Here is a 13,572-nt window from a genome sequence, read left to right as displayed (position 1 = left end):
CTCCTTCTCCCCATTTCCCAGAGTAGAAGACCCAGGAAGAAAAATGGCAACTGTATTAGAGTTCTCCCGAGAAAACAGAACCACTAGGAGGATATCTACATAGAGATTTCTTTTAAGGGATCAGCGCATGCGTTTGTGGGGGCTGACAAGTCTGAAATCTGCAGGGTGAGATGGAAAGCTAGAAATTCGGGTTACAGTTGATACTGTAGTCTTGAGTCCCAAATTCGCAGGGCAAGCCAGGCGGACTGGAAACTAGGCAAGGTTTCTATGTTGCAGTCTTGGGGCTGAATTCCTTCTTCTGGGAGAAACCTTAGTCCTTTCTTTTAAGGCCTCTGATTGATTGAATGTAGCCCACCCACGTAATGGAGAATTAACATAAGTCTACCGATTTAAATGCTAATCACATCTGAAAAATACCTACAAAAGCAACATCAGACAGGTGTTTTAACTGAACAACTGGTCACCATAGCCTAGCCAAGTTGACACATAAGATTAACCATCATAGCAACCTTCAGGTCCTAGGAGACCTGCCGTGGGGCAGAAGAACAGGGTGCTGAGGCTGGAGTTCTCAGCCAGCCCTTCCTGATCATGGGAGCTAGGAGAGCCCACTGCTACACCGTCAGCTGGCAGGGAAGACAGGCTGTGGGTAAAGAGACACGGGGTAAAACGAGAGTAATAATAACACCTGCCTCAGGCCCTGGGCCCAGTGTGTTACAGACTTTAACTTCAATAGCTTCACAACATCCTTGAGCAAGGCGCTCTCACCACCCCCACTCTCCAGATGAGCAAACTGAGGCTTGGAAGGATGTGCATTCCAAACCCTCTGCTAATATGACTCTGGACAAGTCAGAGGCCTTTCTGAGTCTCGGCTTAGTTTTCTTGTCCACCAAGTAGAAATCACAAAGTGCCTGATACACTGTAGGTGCTAGCTCAAAATGAGAACATCTTCTCCAGGACCCTCTACCATTCTCAGGACAACATCCAAACACCTTGATAGCCCCCCTCACACTGCCTCAACACATTTCTGGCTCTAACTATGCTGTTTACAGGGTCCCAACAATACTTTTTCACGCCTCCATAATTTTGCACATGTTGTTCCATCTACCTGGGATGCCCTTCCCTCTTCTTCAGTTAGCTCTCTCCTTCAAACTCAGCTGAGGAAAACCAAACGAAATCAATGTCACTATGCCCCCACCCCCAGGATAGAGTCTTAAAAGCTGGTCCAGTGGTCCAGTGGTTAAGACTCCGTGCTTCCACTGTAGGGAGTGCGGGTTTGATCGCTGGTCGGGGAACTAAGATCCCGCATGCCATGTGGTGAGGCCAAAATGAATAAATAAAAAAAAGTTTTAAAAGCTGGCAATACCAAGTGTTGACAAGGATGTGGATCAACTGGAACTCTCATGTGCTACCAACGGGAGTGTATACTGGTACAACTACTTTGGAGAAACATCTGGCAGTGTTTACAAAGCTAAATAAATGTATCCGTTATGGTGATCCCAGCAATGCCCAGCAGAAACATGCAGTATGTTCCCCAAAAGACACACCTGAGAACTTTCAGAGCAGCACTATTTGTAATAGCCCCAGGCCAGGAGTCCCCTAAGTGCCTATCATCAGGAAAGGGGATAAATAAACAATGAATGCACACACAACGGACTGGACTGCCCTGAGCACAAGGAAGCACAAGGATACCAACAATAGGAACGGGGTCTCACGAACATGCTGAGTGGAGGACGCCCGACACAAAGGAGCCTGTCATCCTGTACTATCTCATTTTGTTGTTGTTGTTTAGTCACCCAGTTGTGTCCAACTCTTCATGACCCCATGGACTGCAGCATGCCAGGCCTCCCTACCCCTCACCATCTCCGGGAGTTTGCCCAAGTTCATGTCCATTACATCAGGAAGTTAAACACAGACAAAACAAATCTATGTTGTTGGGAGTAAGGGTTGCAAGATAGTGAGGGAGGGTGTCAGTGACTGGGAGGGGCTACCAGGGGGCTTCGGGGCCGCTCATGTTTGTGTCTCGGTGTTTGTGTCTCGGTCTGGGGAGTGCTAACGCGGGTGTTTTCGGTTTGTGAACAGTCACTGAGTTGTACACCTGGGAAGTCTGCTCTATATTGTGTACTATACGTCAACAAAATGTTTAAAAAAAAAACCACACACAACTCGGGGACTGCTCTACAAAGCACCCCCTGAGCCCCTGGCTCCGGACAGGGATGCACTTACAATTGTCACCATATTGCAACCACTGGCTTAGGAAATGTCACCCTCACGTGAGCTTAAAGACGGGACCAGGTCTATTTTCATCTCTGTTGTTCCGAGCGCACAGAGGCATAGAATGGGAGCTCAACAAATGTTTGCTGAAAGTATGGAAGAGTTAGGTTGAAGGGGAGACAACCCATGGCATCTTGGAATTGCGGAGGCCCGCGACTAGGGATGCAAAGGATCCAGAATCCTGGGATTCCAGAAATTAGGACTTCTCCGAATCTCTGAGCTGAAAGGCTTTAGCGTTTATCTGGTCCCACCTTCCAGCCACAGCCCCACCATCCCCATGTCCCACAACCCTGGTTCTCTGAAGTGTATGTGTGTGGGGGTCCAGCCCCCAGCTGGTCATGCCCCCCGGGCCCTCCCCACCCACCCACTGCTGCACCGGCCCCCTCCAGCAGGCATGCAGCCCCAAGAGAACAGCCCAGTGCTCTTGTCAAGGTGGAGGGGGGCAGCATTTTGACATAAATCACTTCTCCACTTTAACTAAGGCTGCTGTGCCCTGAAAATGCTGCGCTCCCGACAGGCAGTCAGGCTATTGTAGGGATAAATATAGATGCAGACAGTGTGGGGAGGAGGCTGCTGCAGGGGTCAGCCCTGATGCCCTCTTCCGTCTCCTGAGGCCCCCAGCTTTGGCCAGACCACACCCAGAGGGAGGCTATTCCCTGCAGCCCCCACCAAATCCATAAGCTCTAGACTTGAGGGAGGGGGCCTCCTCTAGGATCCCAGGGACCCTGGTTCCTCTGAGCCTTGTTCCAAAGGGCTCGGTCCCGGGGGTCTCCTGGCCTACCACCCTAGGGGTTGGCCCAGAAGGTTGAGTGGCAGCCTCCACCCTGCCCCCCAAGGAGCCAGGCACCAGGTTCTGCCCATTTTTTGCCCCCACCCCATGTCTCAGCTCCTTCATCTGCAAGGAGGGGCGGGCCATACCCTGGCCTCTGGCCTACCAGTAAGCACTCTAGGGGATGGGCGTGGTTGGACTCTGGGATGCAGAAAGCACATCAGGGACTTGGGAAGGGGGTGGGGTGGGGGGGTGCGCTGGTCCGGCTCAGAGTGGGGAACAAGCTAATGGAGGGTAGAGGGCATGGCGACAATGACCACCAGCCAAAGTTATTCCAACCTAGCTTCATTCGAAGGGTAGCTGCCTGCAGCTACCAGGAGCTGCAAGTGGGGCAGCCTCAGGGATTGGGGTACAGCCTTGGGGCTCTAACCCCTGGCGCCCACACCCAGCCAGGGGCCCTCCATGGGGAGACTAGGAGACAAGGGCTCCCACCTCTCAATGTGAACTCCCCACAAATCGCTTTCGCTCTCTGCCTCAGTTTCCCTGCCTGTCAGGTTGCAGGCTCCTCCCAGCTTTGGGAAGTCTACATACGCTCCTCTGTCTTTGCTGGGCTGTGCCGGGCTTCTAGCCCAAGCTCCTGCCCAGAATCTCCAGGCTGATTGGGTCTGAAAGGTCGTCTGGGCTCACTCAAGTGTCTGAATGGCCATGTGGGCTCCTATCATGGTTGGGCACCCTAGCTCTCTGCAGATGGGACTCGCCACTTTTTGTTAAGGGTTTTCATCCTACCACACTGAAGAGGCACCCAGCCGCCCCTTCCCATCCAGACAGTCTGGAGGGGCCTCTCTGAGCCTCCACATCCCAGGCCACCCACCCCCTAGTCTGCCTCGCAAGTCCTTCTGGGCAAGGACATGGCCATCTGCTCCTCAGCTCCTGGTCCCAGCTCTCAGCAAGTCTTCACAGAGGAGATGGAAATAATAGCATTGACTGAGTGCCTGGCCCTGTCCTGAGGCTTCCACCATTCCATTTAGGCTGCCCTGCAAGCCTGGCAGACGAGCCCTATTACTACCATTCCATTTCACAGATCAGATAGCTGAGGCACAGAGAGGTTATGTAATCCACCTATCAGAGGTTGAACTGTGTCCACCCAAAGAGGTGTTAAAATCTTCATCCCTGGCACCTCAGAATGTGACCTTAATTGGAAAGAGGGTAGTTGCAGATGTGGAGTTAAGATGAGGACATCCTGGAGTATGATGGGCCCTGATTCCCACAGGACTGATGTCCGTAGGGGAGGATGATGTTTAAGACACAGAGGGAAGGCAGTCATGAGGCGGCGGCAGAGATGGGAGTGACACTGCCACAAAGCAAGGGATGCCTACAGTTACCTGCTGGAAGAGGCTGGAAGAGGCAAGGAGGTATCCTCCCCTAGAACCCGCAGAGGGAGCACGGCCCTGCCAACACCTTGAATTTGGACTTCCAGCCTCCAGAACTGTGCGAGAATACATTTCTGTTGTTTGAAGTCACCCAGTTTGTGGTGCTTCATTGCAGAGGTCCTGGGGAACTAATATGCCACCCAAGGTCACTCAGCTAGTCAGGGGCAAAGCAGAGTGTGAAGTGAGGCAGGGCCCACTGTGCTCTTCCCCAGCCCAGCACAGCCCTCGGGGGGGCCCATGGGGATATGACTTTGACTCGGGAAGATTATTGGGACCCCAAAGGAGGGAGTGGTTGGACAGCACCATCGGCTGGGAGCCGAGCATGTGCTTTCCTGTGTCATGGCGAAGGGGACAGTCAGGGCACAGCGGGCAGGCCAGATGCCCCAAGCTCCTGAGGAGACACGACAGCCACCAAAGGAGACAGAGAGGCGGGTGGTGGAGAGAACCGGCTCTTGAAATACCCTGAGCAAGTTCCCACCTCAGGGCCTTTGCGGGTGCTGCTCTCTCTGCCCGGGCACCCCTCCCTCCTTCATTCATTCAAAAACACCCATGGAGCACCTACTGGGAACCAGGTACAGCCATGAATGTCATACCATCCATTAACATCTCAGCTTGAATGTCACCACCTCTTCCTCCAAAGTCTCCTTGACCCATGTCCTACCCCCCCATCACATCTCAATTACTTCACCTTGCTTTATTTTTTCTATGGCATTTTTGACCACCTAAAGTTTTCCTATCTCTTTGGCATTTGCTTGCCTTACTCTCTCCCCTCAACTCTATTTGGAGCTCTGTATTTGTGCCTCAGCTTTGACACAGTCCCTGGCACAGAGGAGCTGGTTCAGAAAATATTTGCTGAGAAGGCTGCCCAGACAAGATGGTAGAATAGAAGGATCTGAGCTCACCTGCTCTTATGAAAACACCAAAATCACAACTAACTGCTGAACAACCATTGACAAAAAAAGAAGTGGAATCTACTAAGAAAAGATCTTCTACTTCCAAAGACAAAGAAGAAGCCATGGCAAGATGGGGACAGACACCAGAAGCAAGAGGAACTATGATCCTGCAGCCTGTGAAACTGCAAACACAGAAAGTGGGACAAAATGAAACAGCAGAGGAATATGTTTCAGATGAAGGGACAAAATAGAACCCCAGAAGAACAACTAAGTAAAGTGGAGATAGGTAATTGACCTGAAAAAGAATTCAGAATAGTGATAGTAAAGATAATCCAAGATCTTGGGAAAAGAATGGAGGCACAGATCAAGAAGATAGAAGAAGTGTTTAACAAAGAGAAAATTTAAACAAGCAGAGATGAACAATATAATAACCAAAAGAAAAAATACAGTAGAAAGAATCAATAGCAGAATAAATGAGGCAGAAGAATAAATAAGTGAGCTAGAAGACAGAACAGTGGAAATCACTGCCATGGAAAAGGATAAAGAAAAAAGAATGGAAAAAAAATGAGGACTCTGGGACAACATTAAATGCATTGATGTTTGCATTATAGGGGTCTTAGAAGAAGAGAGAGAGAAGGGGTCTGACAAAACATTTGAACCGATCATAGCTGAAAACTTCTTTAACATGGGAAAGGAGACAGTCACCAGGTCCAGGAAGCACAGAGGGTCCCATACAGATATACCCAAGGAGGAACACACTGTGACACATATTAATCAGACTGACAAAAGTTAAAGACAAAGAGCAAATATTACAATCAAAAAGGGAAAAGCAACAAATAACACAAGAGAATCCCCATAGGTTATCAGCTGATTTTTCAGCAGAAACTCTGCAGGCCAGAAGGGAGTGACATGATATATTTAAAGTAATGAAAGGGAAAAAGCTACAACCAAGAATACTCTTACCCAGCAAGGCTTTTATCCCGATTCAATAGAGAAATCAAAAGCTTTATAGACAAACAAAAGTTAAGACAATTGAGCACCATCAGACCAGCTTTGCAGCAAATGCCAAAGGAACTTCTCTAGACCGAAAAGTAAAGCCCACAACTAGAAACAAGAAAATCACAAACAGGAAAGCTCACTGGTAAAGGCAAACATACAGTAAAGGTAGGAAATCATCCACACACGATATGATATCAAAACCAGCAACTGTGAGGAGAGCACAAATGCAGGATATTTGGAGACACAGTGAAGTTAAGAGACCAGCAGCTTAATACAATATTGTTTATATATCAAACTGCTATATCAAAACCTCATGGGAACTGTAAAGCAAAAATCTACAATAGATGTACACACAGAAATGGGAAAGGAATCCAAACACAACCCTAAAGATAGTCATCAAATCACAAAAGAACAAAAGAGGAAGGGAAGAAAAAAGACCTACAAAAACAATCCCAAAGCAATTAACAAAATGGCAACAAGAACATACCTATTGGTAATTACCTTAAATGCAAATGGATTAAATGCTCCAACCAAAAGACACAGACTGGCTCAATGGATATAAAGACAAGACCCATACATACGCTGTCTACAAGAGATCCACTTCAGATCTAGGTACACAAACAGACTGAAAGTGAGGCGATAGAAAAAGGTATTCCATGCAAACAGAAATCACAGCTGGAATAGTAATAGTAATACTAAAAATAGTAATATAGTGTCAGACAAAATTGATTTTAATATATTGTTATAAGAAACAAAGAAAAATACTACATAATGATCAAGGGATCAATCCAAGAAGATACAACAATTGTAAATGTATATACATCCAGCATAGGAGTACCTCAACTTATAAGGCAGATGCTAATAGCCATAAAAGGAGAAATCATCAGTAACTGTGGGGGACTTTAACACCCACTTACATCAATGAACAGATCATCCAGATAGAAAATCAATAAACAAACACAGACTTTATATGATATATTAGACCAGATGAACTTAATTTATATTTATAGAGTATTCCATCCAAAAGTAGCAGAATACACGTTCTTCTCAGGTGCACACAGAACATTCTCCAGGATAGATCATATGCTGGGCCATAAGGCAAACCTTGATAAATTTAAGAAAATTGAAACCATATCAAGCATCTTCCAACCACAACACTATGAGACTACAAATGAACTATAAGAAAAAAACTGTAAAAACATAAACATGTGGAAGCTAAACAAAATGGTGCTAAATGACCAATGGGTCACTGGAGAAATCACAGAAGAAATAAAAAAAATAAATAACTTGAGACAATGAAAACAAAAGCATGATGATCCAAAACATATGAGACACGGCAAAAGCACTTGTAAGAGGGAAGTTTACAGCAACACAATCTCACCTCAGGAAACAAGAAAATTGCCAAATAAACAACCTAAATTTACACCCAAAGCAACTAGAGAAGGAACAACAAGCAAAACCCAGAGTTTAGCAGAAGGAATGATATCATAAAGATCAGAGCACAGATAAATGAAATAGAGATAAACAAAATAGAAAAGATCAATGAAACTAAAAGTTGGTTCTTTGAAAAGAGAAAATTGATAATCCTTTAGCCAGACTCATCAAGAAAAAAAGCAACAGTGCGCAATAAAATCAGTAAAATTAGAAATTAAAAAGGAGAAGTTGCAATGGACATCACAGAAATACAAAGGATCATAAGAGACTACTAGGAGTAACTATATGCCAATAATATGGACAACCTAGAAGAAATGGATGAATTCTTAGAAGGGTACAGTCTCCCAAAACTGAACCGGAAGAAATAGAAAATATGAAAGGCCAATCACAAGCATTGAAATTGAAGCTGTGATTACAAAACTCCCAACAAACAAAAGTGCAGGACCAGTTGGTTTCACAGGCAAGTTCCATGAAACACTTAGAGAGGAGTTAACACCTAGCCTTCTGAAACTATTTCAAAAAATCACAGAGGAGGGACTTTCCTGGTGGTCCAGTGACTAAGATTTCATGCTCCTAATGCAAGTGGCTATGTTCAATCCCTGATCAGGGAACGAGATCCTATTAACACATGCCACAATTGATGGTTTACATGATACAACTAAAGAACTGAAGATCCTTCATCACACAACGAAGATCAAAGACCTGGTGCAGACAAATAAATAAACATACACACACACACACACACACATACATATGTGTGTGTGTGTGTGTGTATGTATATATATAGTTAAATGGCAGAGGAAGGAACATTCCTAAATTCATCTATAAAGCCACACTCACCATGATACTAAAACCAGATAAAGATATCTCTCTCTCACACACACAATTACAGGCCAGTATCACTGAGAAACATAGATGCAAAAATCTTCAACAAATACTAGCAAACTGAATCCAACAATACATTAAAAGGATCATACGCCATCACCAAGTGGGATTTACCCCAGGGATGCAAGGATTTTTCAATATCCACAAATCAATCAGTGTGATACACCACATTAACAAACTGAAGAATAAAAACCATATGACCATCTCAAAAATGCAGAAAACACTTTTGATAAAATCCAACATTCATTTATGATAAAAATTTTACAGAAAGTAAACAAAGAGGGACTATACCTCAGCTTAATAAAGGCCATATATGACAGAGCCACAACTAACATCATACTCAAAAGTAACACCCTGAAAGATCAAGAACAAGACAAGGATGTCCACTTCCACCACTTTTATTCAACATAGTTTCAGAAGTCCTAGCCACAGCAGTCAGAGGTATAAAAAAAAGGAATCCAAATTAGAAACTAAGTAAAACCGTCACTGTTTGCAGATGACATGATACTACACGTGTTGTTGTTTTTCAGCTGCTGAGTCATGTCTGACTGCAAAATACCTAAAGATGCTACCAGAAAACTAGTAGAGCCCATCAGTGAATTTGGTAAAGTTGCAGGATAAAAAAATTAATACAAATCTGTTGCATTTCTATACACTAAAAGCAAAAGATCAGAAAGAGAAATTAAGGAAACAATCTTATTTACCACGGCATCAAAAAGAAGAAAATATCTAAGAATAAACCTACCTAAGAAGCAAAAGACCTGTACTCTGAAAACTGTAAAACACTGATGAAATAAACTGAAGATAACACAAACAGATGGAAAGACATACCATGTTCTTGGATTGGAAGAATCAACACTGTCAAAATGACTATAGCACCCAAGGTAATCTAGAGATTCAATGCAACCCCTATCAAATTACCAATGGCATTTTTTGCAGACCTAGAAGAAAAAAATTTTTAAATTTGTGTGGAAACACAAGACTCTGATAATCGAAAGTAATCTTGAGAAAGAAAAACTGAGCTGGAGGAATTAGGCTCCCTGGCTTCAGAAAATACTGTAAAGCTGCAGTAATCAAAACAGTATGGTACTGGCACAAAGACAGACTTACAGATCAATGGAATAGGATAGAAAGCCCAAAAATAAACCTATGCAGCTATGGTCAACTAATCCATGACAAAAGGAGGCAAGAATATAATGGAGAGAAGACAGGCTCTTCAATAAGTGGTGCCAGGAAAACTGGACAGCTACATGTAAAATAATTCTTTTACATCATATACAAAAATAAAATAAAAATCAATTAAAGACCTAAATGTAAGACTGATACTATAAAACTCTTAGAGGAAAACATAGGCAGAATGCTTTTTGACATACCACAGGAATATTTTTTTTTATTCATCCCCTAGAGTAATGGAAAAAGAAAATGGGACCTAATTAAATTTAAAAACTTTTGCACAGCAAAGGAAACCATAAACAAAACAAAAAGACAGAATGGGAGAAAATATTTGCAAATGATGCTACCGACAAGGGATTAATTTCTAAAATATACAAACAGATTATGCAGCTCAATATCAAAACAAATAACCCAATCAAAAAATGGACAGAGATCTAAACAGACATTTCTCCAAAAAAAGACATACACATGGCCAAAAAGTACATGAAAAGATGCTAGACATCGCTAATTATTAGAGAAATGCAAATCAAAACTACAATGAGGTATCACCTCACACCAGTCAGACCATCATCAAAAGGTTTACAAACAACAAATGCTGGAGAGGGTGTGGAGAAAATAGAATCCTCCTGCACTGTTGGTGGGAATGTGAACTGGTACAGCCATGACAGAGAACAGTCTGGAAGTTCCTTAAAAAAAACTAAAAATAGAACTACCACATGATCCTATCCTATTACTATCATTTGTATTACTATCATTCACAGCAACACGGATGGACCCAGAGATTATCACACGAAGTGAAGTAAGTCAGAGGAACACAGGTATCATGTATCACTTACATGTAAAATATTTTAAAAGGTTATACAAATGAACTTATTTACAAAATAGACATAGACTTTGCAAACAAACTTACCAAAGGGGAAAGGGGTGGCAGTCGGGGGTGAGGGGGAAATGGATAAATGAGGAGGTTGGGATTAACATATACACACTACCATATATAAAACAGATAATCAACAAGGACCTACTGTATAGCGTAAGGAACTCTACTCAATGTTCTGTAATAACCTATATGGGAAAAGACTCTGAAAAAGGATGGATATACGTATAAGTGAATCACTTTGTTGTACACCTGAAACTAACACAACATGGTAAATCAACTATAATATGAAATAAAAAGTTTTTTAAAGTCTGTGAATAAACAAATGATACCTATAAAACATACATATAAAACAGTAAATAAACCCTTAACATATTATGCTATTAAAAAACATTGTTGAGGAATGAATAGATGGCTGCATGATGAGAAAAGCCTTCCTGCATGGCAGGGACCCAAAGCCACCGGTGGAAACCACACTACCTGGGCAAAGCCCTCTTGGTTTATAAGCCCTTTCCCAGCTGCCTTTAAGGACCAGGTGAAGAAAGCAAAGGAGCAGCTCCTGATGGAAAGTTCCTCCACGTCTAGATGAAGAAACTGAGGTCAGAGAGATTAAAAGATGTGGCCCAGGTCACCTGGAGGAGGGGTGACTCTCCCCAGGACACCCCAGATCCCTGAGTCTGCAGACAATGACCCACCCAGGTCAGCAGCTGCCATGACCTCCTCCTCCAGATCCCAGGGTGAATCAGTGCTGGATGAATCTCACCTCTCCCAGACTCACACTATTCCCTTCCCTCAGGCCAGCGCTTGCTCCTCCTCCATCGGCAGGGCCACCACCCTCAGATAGTGCCCCAGCACTCAGCACAGGGAGACAAGGATCTTCCCAGAGTCCCCAAAGGGTGAGCTCTTGACTCTTCCGCATTCCATGACCCAACATTACAGACCCATTCAACAAGGAGGGGCAGACTCAGCCGTCTTTAAGTGCACGGAAAATGCCCTGAATAGGATAGACATAAGATGCTCTTGTCATCCCTGCAGCTGACCCTCTGGGGAGGAGGGCAGAGAACAAGCTGACATATACACACCCCCCCACACTCCCAGATGAGGGAAGAGTGTGGCCAAGAGCCCAAGAAAAACTAAGCAAGGTGATGTGGCAGTGAGGGAGGGATCAGCGGCTAGGGATCAGGGATCAGGGATCTCGGGGTGGGTGGAGAAATGCTCCAGGTCATGGGCCAGCACACCCCTTGACTTCACCACAGAGCAGAGGCACGGTGGCCCAGCGAAGGGAGAAGACACTGGTCTGGGAGCCAGGATGTGCCGTGGGACCTCAGGAAGCCTTGAATCCCCTTGGGACTTGCATCCTCCTTCTGGGGAATGGGGGCGGGCCGTGATTCAACTTCTCTACCTGCTGCCTTCCCAGATCCTAGGGTGACCTGGCCTCCCAGCTCCCAAAGAGCCCACCCTGTGTCCTGTGTTGGGGGGTTGGTGAGTAGGCAGGAGGGGAGGGAACCCTGTCCCCCTCTCTGAGGCCATATTCTCCCAGCTGGAGGGGGCTGGATTCCTGAAGTGACTGCCCGTGACTCAGCAGCCCCTGCAAGTTTCTGAAGAGGGGAGAGCATCAGGCAGGTGGGACCCGGGCCTCGGCTGAGGGCTTCTCAGCCCTTGCTTGGTGACCCTGCTCCTGCGGGAATTCCTAGAGAATGCTCTTCCGTTTTCCATCACCCATTAGAGCCCTGTGAGGCCAGCCCAAGGTGGGGGAAATGGGACCACCCCACTGGATGTACCGTCCCCCATGGTGCTCTCTTCAGCCTATTGGCCCCTTCCTGCTCAGGACCTGACCCTGGAATAGCCTAAAAGTCTGCCATCTGGATTCTGAGGCTTCTCTCTCCAGTAAGAAGGTGAGAGAGAGAAGAGCCGAGCTGGCCTGAAAAAATCCCAGAAGGAATCCTCAAATCCGCAACCCACATCGTGCTTACTAATATTCCCATAACCATGATAACCAAGGTTAATGTTAACCCAGCACTTATCACAGACCAGTCACCGCGCGGGCGCATGAGCCCTCTGTTGTCGAATTTAATTCTCACGGCTTCCTTTGTCGAGAACAACACAAACACCCTAAAAGATTGTAAAGGTGTAGAGTAGTGCTCTCACTACTTAACTGGTACAGAAACTGAGGCGCTCTCTCCGACCCTCTTCTTACATCCCTGAGTTTTTAAGTCCTGTGGCCTCTGGGAGGAAGGTCCCATGACCACCAGTGCACCCAACTTTGCAGAACATCCGTCCCCTGCCCCCAGTTCTAGTCTCCCAGGAGCCCGGTAAACTGGATTGAGTCACACTTTGCTTCATTTTACCACCGGAAAAGCCCTTAAGCCCTAGGAGTGGCAAGGCACCTAAAAAGGGGCAGGCTGAGGGCCAGAACCCCAGAGTCCACATTCTTAGCCCACGGTTCTTTCCATAGAGAAAACTGCCTGGGTGACCCCTCACTCGGACCAGCTCTGTCACGTGCCTGGGGCATTCCCACTCACTGGGCTCCACGGCAAGGTACTGCAATAAAACCACTCCTTATGCTTACACCCTGCCTCTGTCTGCATAGACTGTGGACAGTCCGCCCATTTTACAGATGATCACCTGGAGACTCAGAGGGAAGGTCTTGGCCAAGGGCCCATTGCTGGGTAGGTGTTCAGACCCAGGTCTCCCCAGCTCCCCATGAGGGCTGGTCAGAGGCAGGTTGCAGCTGCCGAAGGTTACAACCTGGCTCCTCTCCCCAGGGACTGAAGCTGTGGGTACCCCCAAGAAACCGAAAAAGTTCCCCCATCCCTCAGTGACAGCTGACACCCCTAGGGGAGC

The 13,572-nt window shown here is 45.7% G+C and overlaps 1 protein-coding gene across 1 annotated transcript in view; it reads right to left on the bottom strand.

The window, feature by feature from the left end:
• Positions 1–13,572, bottom strand: part of CPNE2 (copine 2) — a 53,020-nt gene that overhangs the window by 38,241 nt on the left and 1,207 nt on the right. The gene's annotated exons all lie outside the window — the stretch shown is intronic.

This window comes from Muntiacus reevesi, chromosome 2, assembly GCF_963930625.1.
Source record: "Muntiacus reevesi chromosome 2, mMunRee1.1, whole genome shotgun sequence".
NCBI classification, from domain to species: domain Eukaryota; kingdom Metazoa; phylum Chordata; class Mammalia; order Artiodactyla; family Cervidae; genus Muntiacus; species Muntiacus reevesi.
Note: the sequence above shows the minus strand (reverse complement) of the source record. Positions and strands in the feature narration are given on the sequence as shown.